Source organism: Rattus norvegicus, chromosome 13 (assembly GCF_021556685.1).
Source record: "Rattus norvegicus strain SHRSP/BbbUtx chromosome 13, alternate assembly SHRSP_T2T, whole genome shotgun sequence".
NCBI lineage: Eukaryota > Metazoa > Chordata > Mammalia > Rodentia > Muridae > Rattus > Rattus norvegicus.
The window spans coordinates 93,395,882-93,409,845 of NC_141546.1; the positions used below are offsets into that span (position 1 = coordinate 93,395,882).

A 13,964-nucleotide genomic window follows, 5' to 3' on the forward strand; every position below is an offset into this window, starting at 1 on the left:
TTGACTAGTAGTGATGTTGTCTACTCTGTTGGCTTGGCCTTGACTAGTACTGAGGTCATCTACTCTGTTGGCTTGGACTTCACTAGTAGTGAGGTCATCCACTCTGTTGGCTTGGTCTTGACTAGTAGTGATGTCGTCTACTCTGTTGGCTTGGCCTTCACTAGTACTGAGGTCATCTACTCTGTTGGCTTGGCCTTCACTAGTAGTGAGGTCATCCACTCTGTTGGCTTGGTCTTGACTAGTAGTGATGTCGTCTACTCTGTTGGCTTGGCCTTCACTAGTAATGAGGTCATCTACTCTGTTGGCTTGGCCTTCACTAGTAGTGAGGTCATCCACTCTGGTGCTGCGCTGTTCCTTATTCGCTCACTGATACTAGTACCAGCTTCCTGGGTTTCCAGAATGGACAGAAGACCTGCAGGTTTCAGAAATCTTGCAGGCTTTGTAGGTAGAGCAACTTTCAGGTTCTTCTCTCTTGCAGAGAAGCATTGCTGGATGTCTCCAACCATATGAAATAAGCTAATTTAATCACTTATCTTTGAATATAAATAGTGATTCTACCATGTTTGATCTACAGAACCCTGACTAATCCAGTTACATCAGACTGGTCCAGGCAGCCCCTAGGGCTAAGCCATGGAATCTCCCTAGAAGTCTTCTTTTTCATTATCCTCAGTTTCCTTACCTGGTGACTCTCTCCCACTGGACCATTCTGGAGACTGAGATGGCACAGAGCCAGCTGAGTCCTGCCCCATGGTAACCACTTTCCCACTGAGCTTGGGAAGCCTCAATATCTAGTCTTGAAGCCAACAGTACAAATGTGGACATAGCTAAGTGGGGGCTGACCCAAGAGCTGCTATCAGATAAATATGAGAATCCTTACTTCCTCCCTTCCCTCCTGACCACCCAAGTTCTTCATACTCCATCAAATCCATCAGTTATCCTATGTGTCTGTACTGTCTGGTTTTGTGTGTCAATTCAATACAAGCTGGAGTTATTATAGAGAAAGGAGCCTCCCTTGAGGAAATGCCTCCCAGAGATCCAGCTGTAAGACATTTTCTCAATTAGTGATCAAAGTTGGGAAGGTACATTGTGGTGCCATCACTGGGCTGGTAGTCCTGGCTTCTATAAGAAAGCAAACTGAGCAAGCCAGGGGAAGCAAGCCAGTAAGCAGCACCCCTCCATGGCCTCTGCATCAGCTCCTGCTTCCTGACCTGCTTGAGTTCCAGTCCTGACTTCCTTTGGTGATGAACAGCAATGTGGAAGTGTAAGCTGAATAAACCCTTTCCTTCCCAACTGGCTTCTTGTTTTGTGCAGGAATAGAAACCCTGATACAGTGTCCTATATCACCTCTTGCCCTGCATCACCTCTGTGCCCTGCATCACCTCCGTGCCCTGCACACTCACCTGGCCTGTCTTTCTGTTTGGTTCCGACTTTTCTAGACAGAACCTCCATATTCTCAAATAGCAGCAGCAAGGGCTCGCTGGGTAGTGGGGTCAAATCTATAGGAGTGGATGACACTACCGACTGTCCCTCTGCCTCTACTCCTCACCGTGTTGGTAGTTCTTGGCCCTTCCTGCATTCCACCAGGGCATCAATGACTGCCCTGTGGATCAGACTGACCACTGAGCCCTGGAAGCCACGCTCCACAGTTCCTATAGCAATGTGCTGTCAGTTACCATCTAGTCGAAGTGTCTCAGAACTAACCCTGGACTCCGTGTGGGACCCAGATCTACTCAGCCCTGCTATCCAACGCCACTTGGTAAGATACTCAGTGTGGACACAATGGATGAGCAAGGAGAGTGATGGTAACTTTTATGATCCGTGGCTAAGAGTATTAGAAGAACAAAATCCATTACTTAATTTGACAACGATGAGAGTCACAACCAAGGGAACTGAATGCTGGGGTTTTTTTTCTCTTCTACCTTGACTCATTTCTGATATTATACCGCTGGGACAAGGAGAAGGAGATGTTACCACTGCAGTGTGGTATTTGCCACATACCCAGATAGTGGCCATAATTTAGCACCTAAATGTGACCAGCCAGCACACAAAATCCCACACTGCTCAGGATCCATATCCTCAAACAGCAGCAGCAAGGGCTAGTTAGAGTTTCCCTGGCTCCTACTTAAACATCATCCTAAACCATTTCAAGTTCTCTTGCCCAGAGTTCCCCAGCCCCTTCTTTCAGGATTGATTAAGGTCATACACACCCCTGCTGCATAAATAAACTGATACGCCAGAGTTGGTTTCTCGAATGTAAAAACAGATGATTCTACAAAAATCTTACAGCCACAAAAAAAAGATGCCAGTCAACACAGCTGGATTCAACTAGCCAGATGCTTCCTCTGGTTTCAAAGTAGACATCGTGCCTTCCAGGGGCCAGTCGTCACCATGAATGAGAGAGCCGAGCTTCCTCAATAGGGTAGGGTCCTGGCACAGGTGGCTTCTTGGGGAAGAGGCCGCTGGCAACGTTGGATGAAGCATTAGAGGTACCAATCCTGGTCTACCTTGCAACAGGAAGCCACAGACAGCTGTGCTTGCTTGGTTTGCAAGAGCTTGATGTTGAAATTCTAGTACTAGCTTAATTTCAGATGGTTCTTATTAAAAAAGAAAAGAAGAAGAAGGGCAATCTGCTTTCCTGTATTTCCTGTCATCCAATCCCCATGTAAACTCTAATTAGATTGATCAGGGCGAGCAAAGAGGATAGGATCGGAACGAAATCAACGAATACTTAAACTTTACTAGTAACGCAACAATTCCAGTGTGTTAAAGGGAAGAAGGGGCATTCTGTTACTTTCTTTTTAAAAAAAGTAGCATACGGTTCAAATATCGTGCCTGCACTCTGGAGAGAGGCAGAGAGCTCTGAAATAAAACCCCGGATGGAAACAGTCTAATCTTTAGTGTCTTTGACTGCAGTGCCTTGGTTTGTGGATAACATACTGGGACTAATAGATTAACTCACAGACTCACTCAGAAACCTTTATGATTAACAGGAAACACCGACTGGAACCAATTTCCACTTCCTTTGGCAGAAATAGCTGAAAGCAGTCTAGATTTAACTTAGGGGAAAAAACGGTTCTTTCATAACATGGAAAAAGGCTGAAACCAGAGCATTCACCATTGTATCAGCCCTAGAGCAGCCAATGTGCACAGCGGGCATAAGGGGGTGTGGAGGGAAAGGCAGGAATGCTCAAAACTCAAGGCAGAAACAGATCTTTGTGTGTTCCGATCAGGCATTAGGGAGCGAATGTGCATCTGCTTTTTGCTCTGGCAGAAACCGGCTTTATTGCACAGTTTTACAAGGCAACACGTTGCACCCCATCTCAGGTTCGAGGTTAAATTTCCAGTGACAGAGAAGTTCAAGGAAGAAGGGGATGTTTGCCCGTGTCACGGCAGGGCTCCTGTAACCACCAACACCATTTACACCAGCATCCCACAGAAGAAATCTCCTTCTCAGAGAAAGCATAAAGGCTTCTACAAAAACCAGGTTGATGGGAATTAAACAGGCGTCTACAGAGTTAGGGGCTTTTTGAGAGCCGAGCCACACCAGTGGAGCCTGCTGGAGGGCAGCTTTTACATGCAGCCTTTGCAGGAAACGGGCATGTCGCGCCAACATGCAGAGGCAGTTAAACATTATGTGAGGACATTTAAGGGAGCACCTCCTTGCACCCTCCCCCCACGCTGCAGAGTCAGGCTCCTGAGAACGCACAGTGGGGGATCATGCGAAGCACCGGGCTACTGGCTTGGCTTGCAAAAGCACATTCAAAGGAATTCTTTTCACATTTGTGGAGAAACTATCAAACGGATGGCTTGTGCGGATGTAAGTAAACGTATGTGGCTCAGGCTCAGAGTCCTGCCAGTCTCCTTCTGTAAACACCTCGAGGTGGGAGGTTTGAGACGCTGGGAAAAAAATGCAAAGGTTTTTTTTTTTTTTTTTTTTTTTTTAAACAGGAAAACTGTCCTAACGCAGGCAACCATGAAGACAAAGTACACCCCCCAAATTTCAGAGCAGGTTTTATTTTAATGGAGACCAAAACCACAGCCCTCGGCTCCTTAATCTTTTTTTATGTCCATTACAGGCAACAGCTGCTTTCACTCACCTCAGCAAACAGACAGGAAATTGCTTCAAACTACAACAGAACAGATTTAAGGGGCAACATCCTGATGGTGAAGGGTAGGATGGGCTAGATGCAGTTGTTCCGAAGACATTTAAAAGCAGGATGAGGGGCGGCTGCGCGCTAGAGAGCTGTGAGGCCCTTGGTTTGATCCCTGGCATTGAAATAGAATGGGTGGACAATTTAGGTCGTGGTGTTGTGTGGTGAAAACCATGAAAGCAGCACCAAGGAGTTGGACTCAGCTCCCAGCTCTGCCGTTGGCCAGTTGCAGGACCCAGAGCTAGACCCAGTGCCTTCGGTGAGAACTTGATGACGTTTCCATGGAGATGGAAACTAATTGTTCCAGTCCATTGGTCACTTACATAGGTGTCTGAGGACAGTTCTTAGACTCTGAGAGTGGAGACCCTGGGCATCTGTGGTCGTGCACATTGCAAGCCCCTTCCTTCCCTCTTCCCCTTCCTCCTGCTTCGTTCTATTTTAAGCTGGGTTTTCTCCAGCATCACCCCAGCCAGAGCAGAGAGAGCATGTGGCACGGAACAAAGACCGTACTCAACATGGCACTACATACTGCCAACCCCAGACATTGACCATGGCTGTTTAATTCGTGTGCCTCCTCTAACATCCACGTACATAATGGACAGCAGGGGTGATATCTGAAGCACAGGCAGTTTATGGCATTTGCTTATCTCCTTAAGACAAGCGCATCAGATCACATAACCTGTGGTCCCCAAACAAGTGGTGAGTTTGGCTGGGGTCCACACTAGCAATTTCAGATAACCAGGTCTGTGACACAAGTCTAGAGACACTTTCAAAGAAGGTCAGCACTGGGGTAACCAAAGAAAATTATTTCATTAGGGATCAGAAGCCACGCCTTAATATCCGTTAGGCAGTTTCTGGTAGCCCACTAATCTTTCTTTGTTTCTTTCTTCCTTCCTTCATTCCTTTCTTTTATTTTTTATTTTTCAGAGCTGGGTTGCACAAATCCACCAGAACTTCGACATTGGGCTCCTAGGACTTCCTGTCAAATGAGCAAAAACTTGGAGAGGACTGTGTCACAGCTTGAGGGACGCAGCACCAAAACCTTGCTTAAAAGTAGAGTAGGTCTATCTCGGCCTTCAATAAGACATTTAGTTCCTGCAGAGATGTGCTCCTGGAGCCTGGTGCTCCTGAGGGGTGCAGGGGGTCACTGCAGAAGGCCCTCAATCCTGGCCACCCCTTTTCGGGCTTGGGAGGAGAGGAGGCCAGCCACATGTCGTGGCTCTTCTTCATCCCGCCTCGTAGCCGCGAGTGACCCTGCTCTGAACCACCAAGACTCGGATGTTCCTCCTAGCGAGTGTGTGTCCCGCGGAAGCAAAGTGCTGTCTGCCTGCATGGCCCGCCTTCCCCCTGGCGCCCCACCAACAGAAAGCGCATGTCTGCGTTTTATATTCCTGTAAACTCCAGCCTGGCCCCAGGCCAGAGACCTCTTTGTAATGTCAAAGATAAAAGCTTCGGCACCCTGCCCCCACCTCCATTTCCTTGTAACCGGCTTATAAACTGAGCATGCATGACTGTTAGCAGAGCTTTGCAGACAGAGGTCTGATGGCGCTCCAGAAACGTCCCCAGAGGGTGAGCGGAGGAATCCCCATGGCACCAGGAAGAGAGAGGCTGGAGAGGGGCGAGTGATCTCCCACAGGACCTGCTGGGAACTGTGGGAGATCTGAAGTATGGACTCAAATGCATCCTCAGAACATTCTAGCCCCCAAAGAATGTGCCCACTGAGCCAGGGTCCTGGGTATCTTTCCCTAGAACCTGGCATGCTGACAGCATCGAATCTTTTTGGCTCCAAACAGTATGGATATAAATTATGTTGCTGTAATAGAAGGTCCTTATCAAACTTTGGATGTCCTAAAATGGCATTTGGGGTACACAAGATGCTGTGGTTTTCTTCTCATCCCAGCATGCCCTGTGCCATGGGTGCTGTGACGTCACCTAAGGAAACTTGTAAGATCTTACTTTTTGGATTTTTTTTTTAAAATTTCTTTTTGGGTCATACTTGTAGTGTGTCTAAATTATATGGCCCCAGACATTACAGTTTTATTATCCATTTAGCATTCTGGATGACTTTGAAAGTAAAAACTTGATGTTATTAAATGTTCATAAGCTGGAACGTGTAAGGGGTTCTTGTTTTGGAAGTGGGTGAATATAAAAACCCCTTTCTCAGTGCGAGATCATGGGTTGGCAGGACACCAACAGGGCTCTCCATGTGAAGGCTTCCTTCGTCACAGACAGTAGCTGGAATGTTCGTGTCTGCCTGCCTTTGTGTATCAGGCTTTGGTTTACTGTGGGGGGCTGCAGCACATTTCTCTCCACTCTCCTGAAAATGCATAGGCAGACATTCACACACACACACACACACACACACACACACACACACACACACACACACTTCTACACCCCAGGGAGGAGATACTTCAGGGTTGCCAAGGGCTCTGACTTCCCCTCAGGAAGACCGTGTTTGTTCCTGCAGCTCTGGACCTCCTCAAGGTCTTAGAGTAGTGGATGTGTGTGCAGGTTGCCTGCAAGATCTCCTAAGAGCACAGACCCAGGTCACCTTGGCTATGGAGGGGCAGACAGGTGCTCTGGTGGCATCAGAATCCTTGACTCTCACATACAATCAAGTCTGGAGACCAAGAGGTTTGGGGGAGCCTCAGCCTTCGATCTTTCTAAAAGATACGTTTTTATTTATGTGTTGGGGAAGGCATTCCAGAGGAGGCCAGAAGAGGGACTCTGATCCCCTGGAGTTAGAGTTACAGGCGTGGTGAGCCGCTCCACCTCGGTGCTAAGAACACAACTTGGGTCCTGTGGAAGGGCAGCAAGCATTATTAACTTCTGAATCATCTCTCTACCCCTCAGCTTTTGGCTTCAATCCCTGGGACCATATGCGACATTTCAGGCAACACCATTATGACTTGTTACAAGTGCTTACGGATTGGGAATTTTTTTTCTTTTGTCTTCTTAATTTATAATTGTTCTTCCATGTCCCCTGGCTTTGTGCAAATTAGTTTATTTACAACAGATACACAGAGTGATCGATACACAACACCATGAAGAATAGTGTGCCCTTCAAACGGTCTCTAGTTCAATAAAACACTGTGCATGGAGGCCAGGCGTTGAAACTGCAGGTTCAGATGACAGGTAGTCTTTTGCATGGGGAGGCTTACAGTCAGGTGGCTACAATGCTACATGTCTCCCACATCTAGTTTCTAAATCTCACACATGGTAAGTAGGTGACAAGCTCTGGGACAAGGAGGGGTGTGGGAACAGAGGCCTTTGCTGCTCAGGATTCAGAGTGAAGGCTTAGCAGGGAAGATGGGGAAATACCAGCCTAGAGCACAGAATCAGGGATGGTGGCTGGTCCACAGACAACATCAGGAGAAAGCAAAGGGCTGGGGAGGGCAGTAAACTATCTGATGTCTCTGCTCACTGTACCTCGTGTCAGGGAGGGATAGTATCTTCCTCTCTCTCCCCACTGAGTCCACAGTTATCTGCTGCTGCTATGCTCCTCTCCACAGCTAACAGCTCCATTCCCCTTAACAGGGAGACCATCTTCAGGATGAGTCACTGGCCTGGAGGCACCAGGCTGAGGTAGCAGTGAATGTGGAGAGGAGGAGAGGATGAAAAGGCACCAGGGAGCCAGTGTCAGGGGGAATTTGAATTTGGATGAGGAACAGAGATGCGGTAAGATTTTTTTTACATAAAAAGCAGTTTTTTTGTTTATTTGTGTGTTTGTTTTAAGTGTATGTGAAACACAGTGACAGACAGAGAAACCAAAGACACTGGGACCAGTTAGTCTGATGGTACAGCACCCTAGGAAAGAAAGGAAGAGTTTGGGGCTGGGGATTTAGCTCAGTGGTAGAGCGCTTACCTAGGAAGCTCAAGGCCCTAGGTTCGGTCCCCAGCTCTGAAAAAAAGAACCAAACAAACAAAAAAAAAAAAAAGGAAGGAAGAGTTCAATCTGAGAGCCCAGGAAGGTGCTAACTCAGGAATAAGCTGTCTGTGGAGAATTGAGAGCATCTGTAGGTGTGGAGAGAGGGGTCAGCACTAGGACAGCTGCCAAGCACCTAGCTTCCATGGTCACTACATGATCTCTATAGACCACAGCAGACAGAGGGAGAACTGTCCTCCGGGGGTGGGCAACGTGAATGTGGACCCGGAAGGCAAGCCAGATTAGATGTGCAGAATCTGAAGGTACCAGAGCAGCGGAGACCGGTCAGTTGAGAATCTCAATATTAAAGGGACAGTGGGGAGCAGTGGAGGAGGCTGGAACATAAGGAGGTTCCTAAGAGGAGGGTTAGGCTGGTGGTGCAGAATACAACAGAGGAGTCAGTAGGGAGACGCTGGGAGGCCACTGCCTGGGAATCAGAGGCTCCGTGATGATACCAGCACAGGACGGTTTCAGTTGCCGATGTCGGGAAGTGAGGGAGAACCGGGGCTACCCAGACTGAAGGGAAGTGGGAGCTCCAGGCCAGAGCTGAGGACTTAGCTTCAGTAAGGTAACCTCACTGCAACAGAAGGAGGAGAGAGAAGATGGGAGCAGAGCCAGCTGCACCTAGAAGTGGCTGGGGTGGGACAAGGAAGGTTCTTATGTCGGAGGGACCTTATGACTGATCTACTGACATCAGGGGAACAAGGGCTTAGAAAGTGGAACCAGAGAGCAGACTTGGGAGGCTATGGTGGAGGAGGGGGCCAAGTGAGGACATCCAGGCCAGCTTGGCAAGGCAGGAGCCTGGCAGAAGGAAGGGCTGGAGTAGACACGGTGTCCAAGGGCAGCACCCAGGGCTTTTCATCCGTAGTCCTGGCACTGCAGGTGTCAGAGCAGTGGGAACAGACTGCCTATGTCATCCTCGGCTGGCAGAGAAAGGGAAGGCAGGAGGCTGCAGAGGGGCAGGCCTCAGGGTATGAGCAAAAGGGAACTTGAGGCTGGGCAGAAGAGAGGACTCCAAACATGGAGAGATGCCAAACAGAAGCAAATGACCTTCCTTTTCTCCAGCTATGATCTGCCTTATAAAACCAGTCTGGGACCGCCTGCTGGCTGACCAGCTAACCTTGGAAGACCGATGGTGCTACCACACCACATCTGAGTCTTGTATTGTAAGGAAGACGCCGCAGAGTTTCAAATGAGGATATTCTAAGTTTATAAAGCTGTCCAATAGTCACTTTGAGAGCATGCTGGCTCTGCTCATCGGTAGCCTGTGCAAACACACTGCTTCACCATGGACAGAAAAACCTCAGACTGCCGATGGAAACCAGCCCCAAGATGCTTCCCAGTAGGAGCAGGACTAGAGGTCCCAGTTCACGGGGCTCCGGGAAGGACCCAGCCAGAGCCACGGGCTCACAGGAAGCGCTCCTGTGAGTGAGCCATGCAGTTCCAGAGGAGACATGGTGGCTGACATTAAGACCCTGATGTCGCTAAGACAAACAGTTCTAAAGCAATGCTGAGAGAGACTGTGGGGAAACACTGCTTTTTAGAATAAGGGAGAAGTACTGGGAGTTAAAGATTTACTTGATAAGCTATTAAAAATAAGATTTTAGAAGAAGCTTAAACTGAGGTACCCTACTTAGATGGACAATCTTCCCCCAGATAACACAGGTCATTAAATGAAATTTTCAGTACCAGACACGGGGCATTTCCCTATGAGTTATTGGTTAGTGAGGCCCAGGAGCACCTCTGACAACACTGAGTGCTGCCATTGCTCTTGGTTGTCCACCATAACGAGACAGCAAGGTCCTACTGCTGAGGACACAACACATTTTGGCTGCAGGACATAGAGAAGTCAAACTGGGACTGTATTGGAAACTTCCTTTGTACAAGCTAGCTTTCCTAGCACTAGAAGGTGCTATACAGGCCTCTGGGAGAGAAAGGTATTCAGTGAACTTTCCCAATGGTGGACCCTGTATACCACAGTAACAACTTCCAGGCAAGATGCGTCCAGGGGTGCAATAGTGGCGTGACTTATGGGTGGGGGGGACGTTGTCACCAACCACTTTCTAACTGAATCTGAGACCTGTTCCACAGGAGGGGATTTACAAATTATACTGCAAACCTGAGTTAAAAGTCTACCATGAGTATAAAGTCATGGGCCCCAGGAAAGGACCTACAACTGTTATTTGCTACATGGACATGCTATCAAACTCCAGCCTAAATATTTATGTTTACACCCATAGATGGGTGCTGCTCTCATCTTGGTCAAAGAAACTTCTTTTTGGGTTGGCCAGCAGTCCAGACAGAAGTTCTGAGAATTAGCGACCATTGGGTGCTCAGTTCTAACTGGGGCATCTATATTAGCCCCTACCCAAGATTCAGAGAATATTGTGGAAGGTGAGGTGGGAAGAATGTCAGAGCCAGAGAATGGAAGGAGTGCTATGAAGTGCTGTCTTCTGGACACAGTGTGGCTGTTAGGCTCATGAACTCAGCACTTACCTTTCCCTATATAAGGCCCACAGAAGATGATCGAGCCGGTCAACCTTCCAAAGAGTCGGTCAACGTTCCAAACAGAATGGGGAAGAGTTCACGAGGCCCCGCCTCTTGCTGAGGAGCTACTGGTAACTGATACCTGCTGGGGGAAAGATGGCCATTTTGTTTTCTGGGCCTCTGGGTGGTTGTCTGTTTTGGGGATGGCCCCATGCCAATGCGTATGCAGGTAGTTCTAATGGAACTCAATACGTTGTTTTTGAAGAAAGGAGGAAGAGGAGGGGGAGAGATTATGAAGGTGAGAGGGAATATGCTGGGGGTGGAGTGGAGGAAGTGAGAGGGGAGACTTGGGTTGATATACTCAAGTATACTATATGCTGGTATGGGGTTGCTAAAGAATAAATAAAAAATACTTTCAAAAGGAAAGAAGATCAAATAGACAACCTAGAGCGCGTGGAAAACACCAACACCAAGGAAAGCTATTTGACTTAGGTTGTATTTTTTTCCCATAAAGGAAATTGTTCTCCAAACAGAAAAACAAACAAAAGCAAAAGAACAAACACTAGATTACCTTATTTTTAATAAGTTCACAGCATTAATTCTAAATGAACCATAGTCTGGGATATCGAAGGGACTGCGTGAATACAGTCATGAAATTACCACAATTCCTCTCAAAGAACTGAGAGGAAATAACAGCAGCAGCCCAGAGTGTTCGCCAAGTGCAGTCTGCCAAACGGAAGCTTTGAGACATACACCTTCTTGTCTGCCACTGACTGATACTTAACCAAGACTTGAATAAATAAAGTGTTGTTTCCTAGAAAACACTACCAGCAAGGCCAGCCAGTCTGAACCCAGTGTGTCAAATGTCTTGAAGAAATAATCCTGAGGCACAAATATCTGATTCAACAAGGTGTTGCCGAGTTCTTCATGGTGTGCTGTAAGACAATGCTAGTACATGAGCACATTTCTGCTTGATTGAACAGTCTCTCGTATTTCAGGACTGACTAATGTCAACATTGGGTCGATCCTTGGTTGGAACCAGTTTCCATATTCTACAGAAGAGCCGAAGTTTCAAAGAGCTGGCACATGAAACGATACTAGTAATTGACAACACTTTATGAAATTTAGTGTGGTGATTATTATAAATGTTTTATCTCTCTTAGTCATCTGAGTGAAGTTAAAAGTCAGTCTACTCCCTGATTTCCACTTGACAAGCATGTGGTTGAGATGGGAAGTAACTTAAGCTCGAGTAGCTGCAAAGAGGTGGAGATGGATTTAAGTCCCAGCTATGTGATTCCAAAGCCTATGTGCATTGTGCTTAGCCTATGGGCATGTTGCTAAGCCTAAATGCACTTTGCTAAGCCTATGGGCACATTACTAAGCCTATGTGCACATTGCTAAGCCTATGGGCATGCTTCTAAGCCTATGGGCACTTTGCTAAGACTAGGAGGACGTTGCTAAGCCTATGTGCACATTGCTAAACCTATGGGCATGTTTTAAGCCTATGGACACATTGCTAAGCCTATGTGCACTTTGCTAAGCCTATGGGTACATTGCTAAGCCTATGGGCACTTTGCTATAGCACAGTGCTTCCAGATTCTGCCGACTTGAGGACTGGTAGGAGGGATAAGGCCTATTTATGCTTAATTTTCAGCCTTATGGGACAGACAAGGACCCTAATAGAAGTCAGACGAGGCAGCCTTCAGTTTGTTCATGAGAGTAATGACCTCTTACCACCAGAGAAACCTAACAGGAGAATGATCCGCTCAAAGGCAAAGTGTTGAGACCTCCACTAAAGGTTCTGTGGGAGCCTGGTGCTTGCTCAACCTGGATGCTGTGGGGGAGCAACCTGACATCAGAGGGTGGGCCTCCACAGTCCCCTCCCTTTCTACGTGCACGAGCATCTATGAAATCTATCTCCTTTGTCAACTGTAAAACTGTACAGATCTCAGCAGGGTATGGCAGCACACACCTATAATCTCAGCACTTGGGAGGTAGAGGCAGAAGGACCAGGAAAAGTTCAAGGTCAGTCTCAACAACACAGCAAGTTTGAGATTTACCTTGGCTAATGAGACCCTACCCTCAAATCACCAAAAAACAAGCAGAGAAATCAACAAAACTATACAACTCTTCATCAAGTCATATTTATGATCTTCTACAGTTTAGAGAACTCATGCGTCTGTGCATTCCACTGACCTGTGTCTGTTACTACTGCTTGGTTTCCCAAGGTAACGTACACCTTCTGAGGAGAATGATACCAGGGCATAGACCACTTGGAAGAAGGACTCTATCAAAATGGGATTGGAAAAAAGGTTCTGCCTTTCCAGCAGGTGTCTTCTACGTTAGGGTGTGAGTCTTGATAATTAGAAAGTGGGACAGGCCACGTTCAAGTGTTACACGGAAGGGTGAAGGATCAGAATAACCCTTCCTAATTGCTTACCATTAAAATATCGTGAAATTGTGCTACGCACAAAAGTCACCATAAAGCATCCAGTAATAGAGATGCTTGGAACATAGAGCATTCTAGTAATGATACTGATGCCTTCGTTCTTGTGTGGAGTCCAAGTTAATTAAATACCATGCTGGACTTCGAGGGCACACCAGAGAACTGGGCTGATGAGATTATTCTGATGTTGTCAACACGGAATCAGGCAGGCATTAAATACAAAGGATCCATAAGACTTGTGTTAGATGAATAATTTGTAATCTAAAAGAACGGTCCAGAGGCAAGCAATTTTCACAGCGTGGTGAGGCTAAAGCTGAGGGTGGGGCACAGGAAAGAGCCAGGCAGGTACAAAGCTTTGGGAAGGGCCTGTTTCAGGCCATGGGAGCCAAGTATGAAGGCCCCGGGGGCAGGCAAGAGCCTAGCAAGTTACAGCCACAAGCCTGGTCTAAGCCTGACAGTACACAGGAGATAGACGGCATAGGGGCCCGCTATCCTTCTGAGGCCGGGCTTCTTGCTAGTGAGTGAGAGCTGCTGAAGAAGCCCTTACAAGAAGATAGCTTGAGGTTTCCATGCAAATTACAAGCTTAGGAGGGCTCAGCTGAAGCAGGCCTTTAGAAAGGCCCTTTATAGGGTCTAAGCAAGAGGGGGTGCTGCTGGTGAAAACGCTCAAGAAATCACAGCTTTCACTGGAACAGGCAGAGGACACCAGGAACCAAAGAAGGCCTGTCATCATTTGGGGCTGCTTCATTTAGCTTCCTCTTGGCATCTGCACAGGAAGGGCTGGTCTCCAGTACGCACATTAATCAAGCCTGCCGCCCTCACCGCAGCTGCCGCCAAGTCCTCTCCAGGTTCTCAACAATGGTCTGCACAGCCTCACTCCAGCCATCAACCCTTCCTTCTACCCGGACAGCCAGTCAGTCTATCTATCTATTGCTTGATTTGACCAAAGCTC

General features: G+C 47.5%; 1 protein-coding gene across 2 annotated transcripts in view; it reads right to left on the bottom strand.

Annotated features, from left to right (window-relative positions):
• Smyd3 (SET and MYND domain containing 3) overlaps nucleotides 1-13,964 on the bottom strand; it is a 556,924-nt gene that overhangs the window by 92,844 nt on the left and 450,116 nt on the right. The window lies entirely within an intron of this gene.